Genomic DNA, 9,120 nt, shown 5'->3' with positions numbered 1-9,120 from the left:
AACACTAATATGAATGTCTGACCATGATCTCTCACACTATTCCAATTAATAGTACTTGACATCTGACACGTACCTGCTTTGAAAAAGCATTACAGAGAGAAACATAGTTAATGCATTATAATGTTATGCCATATAATTGACTATATTTTAACTCATATAAGTACTGGAAGAAGTGACTATAAATACAATATTTTCCCATTTTATTAAAAGTTTGATCTTTCCTTCCTATTGTTTTAATAGAAATATACATATTCATCTATTAAAAATCTCAGTAGTCTTATTTCAGTCGTTTTGGAATTAAGATATGGTTTTTCTCCCCAGTTACTTTATTATGCATTAGTGATCTTTCACTTGTGACCACCTAAATATTTTCCTCCTTGGCTCTCATTTAGTAAATCAAATCTAACATGTTCCAAAGTGAACCTCAAGTTCATTACCCTTCTTCATCTCTTATCCCCAAACAGCTATTCCTTTTGCTATTTCTCTTAATGGTGCTTTTCTGTCCATGTCACCTAAGCTTGAATTTTTCTTCTGTTCTTTTAACTTCTTAACCAAACTGCTAAGTTATTAAAATATTAATTTGAAACCATTTTGCCATGTAATTTATACACATTTTATATATATGTATATGAATGTATATATGATGGCTACCATGTATATGGGGAGTTAGTGTGTGTGTATATGTAAGAGCTTGCATATATGTGTGTATACACATATATGTATATAGGTAAAGAGCAAGTATTTTTGTTGAGTGGTTACCATATGAGATACAGAGAACCTGTGTTACTGTTACAGCAGTAATGTTTCATTTATTCTAATCTTCCAGTCACCCTGTGAAGTTGATAACTACGATTATTTCCATTTTTCAGATAAGGGAAGAGTTTCTGGAACTTACTTATAAGAAAGAAGAGCTAGGGTTTCAAACCCAGATCAGCCAGACTCTAAAGCCTGTATGATCTACCACTTATTAGTTCTCACATCCAGTCCATCCCACCTAATCCCATTGTCACTTCTATTCTTGAACTCGTATTAACTCTATTACATTCTCCCCTTAACGTGTTTCTTCACCATGTGTTTTGCCCTTGATGCAATTTACAATTCATCACATGATTCATTCTCTTAAAACACAACTCAATCTTGTCTTTCTTCTACTTAAAAATTGTGAATGGCTTCTTAGTGAAAATTGTTTGTTACCCTTCTTCCATTACTGTATTAGGTTTCTCTGGAGAAACTGAACCTATGTGTGTGTGTGTGTGTGTGTATATATATATATATATATATATATATATATATATATATATATATATATGAGATGTATTTTAAGGCAGTGGCTCATGTAATCATACAGTCTGGCAAATCTAGTATCTGCAGAATGGGCTGGCAGACTAGATACCCAGGGATGGGCCAGTTTTACAGTTTAAGTTCGAAGGCTGTTGAGAGTGAAGACCCATGAAAGAGAAGATGTTACAGATGAAGTACAAAGGCAGAATTCCTTCTTGCTAAGGGAGGTCAGCCTTTTGTTTAATTCAGGCCTTCAACTGATTGGATGAGGCCCACCCACACGGTGGAGGACAGTCTGCTTTACTTAAAATCAGTCAATTTAATGTAAATCTCATTCAGGGTAAAGTATGACCAAATATCTGGGCACCTTGGCCCAGTCAGGTTGATACATAAAAGTAACCAATTGGATAAACGTTCAACAGGTTCCTTATAATTCAGCAAAACTGACACTTGTGGGTCCCCCAAACCATCCTATTCTTCCCCATCTTCTTCCTTAAATGGCACTATTGCTTTTGCTTGAACATCCCACTCTTCTCTCACCTTATCATTCAGTAAAAGACATGTTTAATGAATAAAGAGATAAATATAAGAAGAAAATGAAAAATAGCACTCCAAATGCCAAAGCAAGTATTGCCTAAAGTCGTAATTAAATAAGTCTTTCAACAAATGTTAACCCAGCCACCAGAGTTATCTGTTATACAAACAGTAACTCTCTGGAATTTTGCTTTTTTTCATTTGAAATGTAGGGTGGTGAGGAATAGAACATTACTGGTCAGTAGAACTTTCTGTGATGATGAAAATACTGTAGCCTGTACTATCCAACATGGTAGCCACTAACTACATGTGATTATCAAGCACTTGAAATGTGGCTAGTTTAACTAATGAATGAAATTTTCTCATTTCATCTAATTTTCATTAATTTAAATTTAAATAGCTACATATGGCTGGTGACTACTGCAGGCAGTGCATGACTCGACAATCTGGAGAGTCTCCTAATTTAACTATTTTTTTTATTCTGTTTAATAATGTTTAATTCTAACTGTGTAACCAGACAGGTTGGAAACTTGTGTCTCTATAGAAATCTTGTTAAAGTCAGATTATGGAACTGACCATGGAATTTTCTGGAAAATATCGAAATCTGTGTTTGGTATAAGATATTTTTATGTGACAAGATTATTTTGTAATTAATAATGAGGAGAAATGCACACAATTCACTTTATAAAGTGCCTTGCACCTTAATTTCTTAACATTAGCAAAACAGAGCTAAAAATAAATATTTTATCTGTGTAATTAAGAGCACCAAGTGGAATAATATGTGTTTAACACTTAGCATGTTTTCCAGCATGTAGCGGACCCTCAACAGAGTGTTCTTCTCCCCCATACATTTTTTTAAAGTTAATTTAAAAACCGGGCGCCTGGGTGGCTCAGTTGGTTAAGCGACTGCCTTTGGCTCAGGTCATGATCCCAGAGTCCCAGGATCGAGTCCCACATCAGGCTCCCTGCTCAGCAAAGGAGCCTGCTTCTCCCTCTGACCCGCCCCCCTCTCATGTACTCTCTCTCTCTCATTCTGTCTCTCTCAAATAAATAAATTAAAAAAAAACTGCTTCATAGACAACCTTTATTATAGTCTGGAGGGTAATCTTTGTTTTTATTTCCTACTGAATTTGGTTTGTTTCTTAAAAACAATAAAGTCACAAAACAACAACAGTAAAAAAAAAACACAGTGCCATATAAATCACAAATCAAAGCAGGGCAGAGTTCAAACACTAAACAAAAGAAAAACATTCTCCACCTTGAAGGCCCTTTTTTTCCAAAGCAGCAAGTTAAGGGATTTCTCCATCCCTGTTGGTGCTGGCAAGGAAGCCACAACCTATTTGTTTTCTTTCTCATCTCCCTTTGCTCCAAGTGCTCATTTCTGAGCCTTGCCACCAGAGATGCTGGCCCCCATGCTTCGAAAGAGACCCTATCATTTAAGAAAGGATTGGGGCAGCAAGGTTGCCCGTGGCTCCATGCTCCAGCAGGACTGCCAAATATGTGGGAGCGGCTTCCTGCCCAGTGTGGGCTGTGGCCCGGCACCCTCTGTGCCAGCAGCTGTGTGGGGTCTGTTCTCGCCAGAGGCCTCTCATTCATGGCTGAAACATTCTTGGAAAGTCAGGTTCCAAAGCTAAACAAACAGCACAGATAAATTTTGCAACAATATGCATTGACATTTTATAGCATGGCTCTGAGAAGGATTTAGGGGAAGTAAAACACACCTACTAATATTCACACACACACAGACACACACACACACACACGCACACACATGGCAACAACAGTATCATCAGGCCTGGTAAGCCAAGAGCCTTACTGATATGGAATTCTCATTTGAAGTCATATTCCACAGAGATCCTTATTTTAAAGGAGCCATCGAGGTTCTTGTGATGGACTTTGTTTTTCTTTTCCGAATCACCAGGCTCAGAATGCTACTGATGCCTCCCCATCTGGGGAAGGACTCTCTCCTCACACCTCCTAGTATTTTCAAGGTCCGTGAAAAACAAATTTTAACGTAAAGCTTGAAAAAACATAATTTAACCAGAATAATTGGTCAATAAGCATTTCTTCAAGTAAGACCCATTGTCATAAAAGTAGTGCATTGAAGAGCGAGGTCATAAGCTGTTGGGTAAGTCTCAGTTTATGCTTACATGGGCAAATATCTCTCTGGCAAGGGATAGAAAGTACACTGCTTCCTTTAAGGATCTTTTTTCGTTTCTTAAGCCCCCTTACATTCAAGAAGCATATGCTCAATTCAGTGGCAACTTGAAAACGTGTGACAGATGTACAATAAAATGCCGTACCTAGGCTCACACTAAGGGCTCAGAAGGAAAATTAAATCTTTCTAAGTAGGAGAGGTCAGGCAGTCAGTTTTTCCATACTTTCCTGTATGTGCTCCAAGCTCTGGAATGTACCGAGGAATGCATATTGAATGATTTGGTACAGATATTTTTCTTCAATTTTTCTTCAGATTTTATTGCATTCACAGGGAAATATGAAATCACTACATTATCTTATCCATAGATGTATATAGAAATGAAATAATGTGTTTGATATTTAATGGATGTATTGCTTTCTATGTGCAAGAAGGAAAATGTTTTTCTCCCTGAAAAAGAATCAAATACAGTTAATGCCAGTTATAATGCACCTTCCCAAACCCTAAGTTTGGTATAGACTGCAGGACTGGAAATCAACTCACATCCATCCTCTGTGTAGTAAGGTACAGCCGTGGCTCATTTATTGGGCATTGTTAAAAGATGAGGTGTCCATGTAAAAGGAGTGCCCAGGCACGAGTTTTATTCCTTTATGTGTAAACTGAAAAGGAAAAACACACCAAAATTTTTTCTAAACATTACAAAAATAAATTACATGTTGCCTTCCATATGCTATAGGTCCTGAATATAATTTAATCAAGTTTGAAGCTAAGCTCAGCCACTTATTAGTCAAGTAACTTTGGCAAGTTAGTAAAACCCAGCTCAGCCATTTCCTGGTTTTATAATTTTGGCAAATTAGTTAGCCTCTGTTTTCTCATCTGTCAAGCAGAGATAATTATACCTATGTCACAGTTTGAATTAGCTAATCTATATAAAACACCTCATAAAATGCCCAACACATAGACCTACCCAGCATAACCTCCTGGCCAACCCTATGGATTTGACAGCCAGACTGTCTGGATTTGAATGTGCCTTTGCCACTTCCTAGCAAGCAAAGTTGAGCCATGTTTTTAACTTAACCTCCCTGCACCTCAGTTTCCACATCTATAAAAGGAGACAATAATAGTATGCAAGGATTAAATAGGTAATGCACATAAAGCTTTTAGAGAGTGACTTCCATGTATATATATATATATTCACCATGATTAACATTTTCTGAAGCATTTCTAAATGATCCAGCTGTGTATCATTTTGGCAGAGATGTGTGCATGCATGTGGGTGTGGGGGGTGATCTATTCTTTTTCTCTGGTTATTTATGTTTGGGCCATCTCACTCATACCTTTCTAAATATCAGCCATAAAAGGTTCTTGGAAGTAGGTTAATAGCCGTTTTTATGCTTTTACATTTTCTGTGTTTGTCAGTTGGTTTTGTTGTTCCTGTTTTCATTGTGAAAACATCATACTCATCTCAGCTAAATAATGGGGAAAGATTGGAGATTCCTTCAGAATCTGCCAATGCAGCCGCGGTGGTGGCCCAGCAAGAAATTGGTGTCACTCAAGGGAATAGTAAAATGAAATTGTAATAGCAGATAAAATAGGTGTTCTCAGTGTCCTGTGTTCAGATTTGTGCAAGAGGGGTCTCTGCCTCCGTGCACACTTTTCCCAAAGAGCAAGGATTTGGTGGGCATCGAAGGATATACCCTCCTGACGTGACGTTCCTATTCTCCCTTTCTGGGCCCATCCTCCTGGTGCTTGTAGTTCCATAATTCCTTGACCATTATTCCCCAACCTATTTCCAGATACTGTACTGGGATCTACTTCCCTCGACCCCAGGGGTGGCTGTGGGGGAGCTCTGTATGGGAATAAGAACAAAACTCAGGGCCCTGGACTGTCCACACTGATGTGCTCAGGGAAACCTCATGGCAGGTGGGAGACAGCCAAGACTGTCATCCCGTGGACTTCAGAGGGCTTCAGACTGGCTTCTCTACACTTCCCCATTTAGGTCTGCATCCCTAGGTCATTCCAAAGTAGATATATCAAGGTAGGAAGATAAAACATGTTTAAATGGCAAGCTTGCTAGCTTGCTTTAGAAGTTTTTGATATTAGACAATAGTATGTTGATCTCCCCTTTATACTCCTCTTCCAGCCTTTGTAAATATTAGGAGTAAGCCTGGATATATTTTTCCAACTGGGATGCTTCTTAAGATTTGAAGATTTGAAACTTGGACACACAGGGCTCCTTGTATGCCACACCATGGCTCATAGTTGTGGTTAATATGAAAAGACACAGAAGTATTGGAGACAACATAGATTTTAAACCATAATGAGATCCTACTAAATACTTAACAGAATGGTTAAAACTAAAAAGTTGACATCAGACCTGTACCTCTGAAACAAATAATACATTATATGTTTTAAAAAAAAGAAGAAGATAGCAGGAAGGGAAAAATGAAGGGGGGGAAATCAGAGGGAGAGACAAACCATGAGAGACTATGGACTCTGAGAAACAAACTGAGGGTTCTAGAGGGGAGGGGGTGGGGGGATGGGTTAGCCTGGTGATGGGTATTAAAGAGGGCACATTCTGTATGGAACACTGGGTGTTATGCACAAACAATGAATCATGGAACACTACATCAAGAACTAATGATGTCATGTAGGGTGATTAACATAACATAATAAAAAAATGTGGATGGAGATGTGGAGTAACTCATTTTTAGTGAGAATGTGAAATGGTGTGATCACTTCCAATAAAGGTCTGGTGGTTTCTTATAATATTAAACATATTATCTACCCATGATCTAGCAATTCTACTCCAATGTGTTTAACCATGAAAAAATTTAAAAATGTGTTCACAAACACGCTTCTCATAGTAGTTAAGAACTGGAACAACCCAAATGTCTGTAAATAGGATAATGACTGCACCTGTGGTATATTCATATAATGTAATACTACTATAGTAGAATACAAAGGAATGAATTTCTGATAAAAACAATTTGCAAGAATCATAAAAAAATGTTGCTAAGTGAAAGAAGCCTTAGACACACCAAAAAAGAATATAGTACAATTCCATTTATACAAATTTTAGCACAGATAAAACTAACCTGTGTTTTAAAAAAATATCAACATTAACTGCCTTTGGGAGGGATGGTGGTGGAGACTGATGGGGAAGGAAATGATGAAACGTTGTGAGATATAGGTAATGGGTATGTGTATGCCTGTGCATGAGAGCAGAATTCTTGAAGATAGGGGAGCAGAAATTCCTGGAGCTAGGGATGTTTCCCCTAGTGAGGAGCTGGCCAAGATTTGGCATTCTTTCAACAGCAAGGATTCCCACAATGCTGTTTTCCGGAGAAGTGACAGAATGTTAGCGTAGAATGGTCTGGTTCGACTAGAAAGGTCCTACCGTCAGCACCAGGTCTGGGGACCATGGCAAGTATCCCAGAATCCCAGCTTCACACAGAAGCAGCCTTCTTCCAGTCATCAGTCGTCTTAAATAATGAGTAAATCAGAAGGGACAAATGTGGACTAAAGACCAGAAAGGACCCCCCCAAATGGGCTAACTTTTTGTGAGACCCTGGGGTTTTCACATGACTTGGAAAGGGTAAACACTCAAATCAACTAAGACTGAATTTTATACTGTATTGGTAAATGAAGTCTCAGTCAGAATAGAAAAATTAAGTCATGTTCTGGGTCTTCTACTTTGAATTTATGTTTAAAAGTTTAGCCCTCCTTCAGAGGGATTAGGCTTATGTGTGTGGCCCGGAAGGCAAAAACCATGACAAATTCATGGAAGTTTTACAGAAGTCAGTGTCAGCTCAATATAAAGAATATTTCCTATGGGAGCTATAAAACCAGAAGGGGTAATGTGTTCATCAGCTAATAATACACGTTCTGGTTCACTTAACATTTGATATTCTCTTTGCAAATTAATAAATGGTATTCTAAGACATTAGCACAAAAATAAAAACAGAATGGGCTGCTGTTGTGAACTTAACTGATTTAAGCTTTCAGAATTATTGGGTTCCTCTTACTGTGGAAATCATTCTGCAGTATATACACATGTCAAATCATCACACTGTGTGCCTTAAACTTACACAATTTTATATGTCAATTATATCCCAATAAAGCTGGAAAAATAATTATTGGATTCCTTTGGGTAGACATCTGTAGCCTCCAGCATCTTACCACTATTTGGTGTTTTATGATACAAGCAAGTCTCAGGCCAAATTCTGCCAATATATATTTATTAGCAAGTACACACAGGTCAGGAATTCAACCTGCAAACTTGTTCTTTTGGGCACTCCTACAGTTAAACAAAATGGTCCTGTGAGGCAAATGTGACAATATTCCAGTAGCAATAGTATGTTAGTTTGCTAATCAAAATGAGGGACATAACCCTAGGCATTGGACACCTTTTTGAGCAATTGAGCTAATCCAAGATTCTCATACCTCACTCAAACAAAAGCAGATGTGATCGGTCCATATTATCGTATACAATACTCATTTTGTCAGAGAAAAATCAGTGCTAACTTTCTTTAGGCTAATTACCATACCATCTGACACTAAGCGGGGATCAAGATTCAGGACGATTGAATTGATTATGACCATCATTCTGGAACATAGAATCCTGATGAGGACTTTCCAAGTATAGTTAGCCAGCCCTGGGTGTGTAATCTTGATTAGGATTCAAGTTAACTTATTATTCCTACAGCACAGATTAAAGCTAATATGCACATTTATACCATTTTATTTTAACTGAATAATCTCATAATATGTAGAAAATATAACATCTGCCTCATAAAGCATGAGTTCTCATTAATATAAGTAACCAGGCGGAAGCTGTAAGATCACTTGTTCAGGTCTTTGCTGTCAGAGAAAAGTCCTTCACTGAGTCCTTTGGATCCTCATTTCATTCTAAAATTCTTTTTTTTTAACCTAAGATCACACATTTAAGCTGTGGTGAGACTAGGAATGGAAACTGTTTCTCCTTTTGATCAGTTTCTCATTTAGGCTGGCTTCAAGATTTAACAAGTTATTCAGCATATTCATATTCATAATCATTTCTGATTATCTTAATTCAAACACCTATTGATTTTCTTACTGACTGCTATTTAATCTTTCTTTATTATCGTCTCATTCTTGTGATTTTTATG

General features: G+C 37.6%; 1 long non-coding RNA gene across 1 annotated transcript; it reads right to left on the bottom strand.

Annotated features, from left to right (window-relative positions):
• Nucleotides 1-4,282: 4,282 nt before the first annotated feature.
• On the bottom strand, nucleotides 4,283-8,524 carry LOC113911469. Its single transcript, XR_003516479.1, has 3 exons — nucleotides 8,417-8,524; nucleotides 4,514-4,629; nucleotides 4,283-4,420 (listed from the first exon to the last, which is right to left on the bottom strand). It is a non-coding gene; the product is annotated as an uncharacterized LOC113911469 (long non-coding RNA).
• Nucleotides 8,525-9,120: the final 596 nt, after the last annotated feature.

The sequence above is a fragment of the Zalophus californianus genome, chromosome 12 (genome assembly GCF_009762305.2).
Source record: "Zalophus californianus isolate mZalCal1 chromosome 12, mZalCal1.pri.v2, whole genome shotgun sequence".
NCBI classification, from domain to species: domain Eukaryota; kingdom Metazoa; phylum Chordata; class Mammalia; order Carnivora; family Otariidae; genus Zalophus; species Zalophus californianus.
Note: the sequence above shows the minus strand (reverse complement) of the source record. Positions and strands in the feature narration are given on the sequence as shown.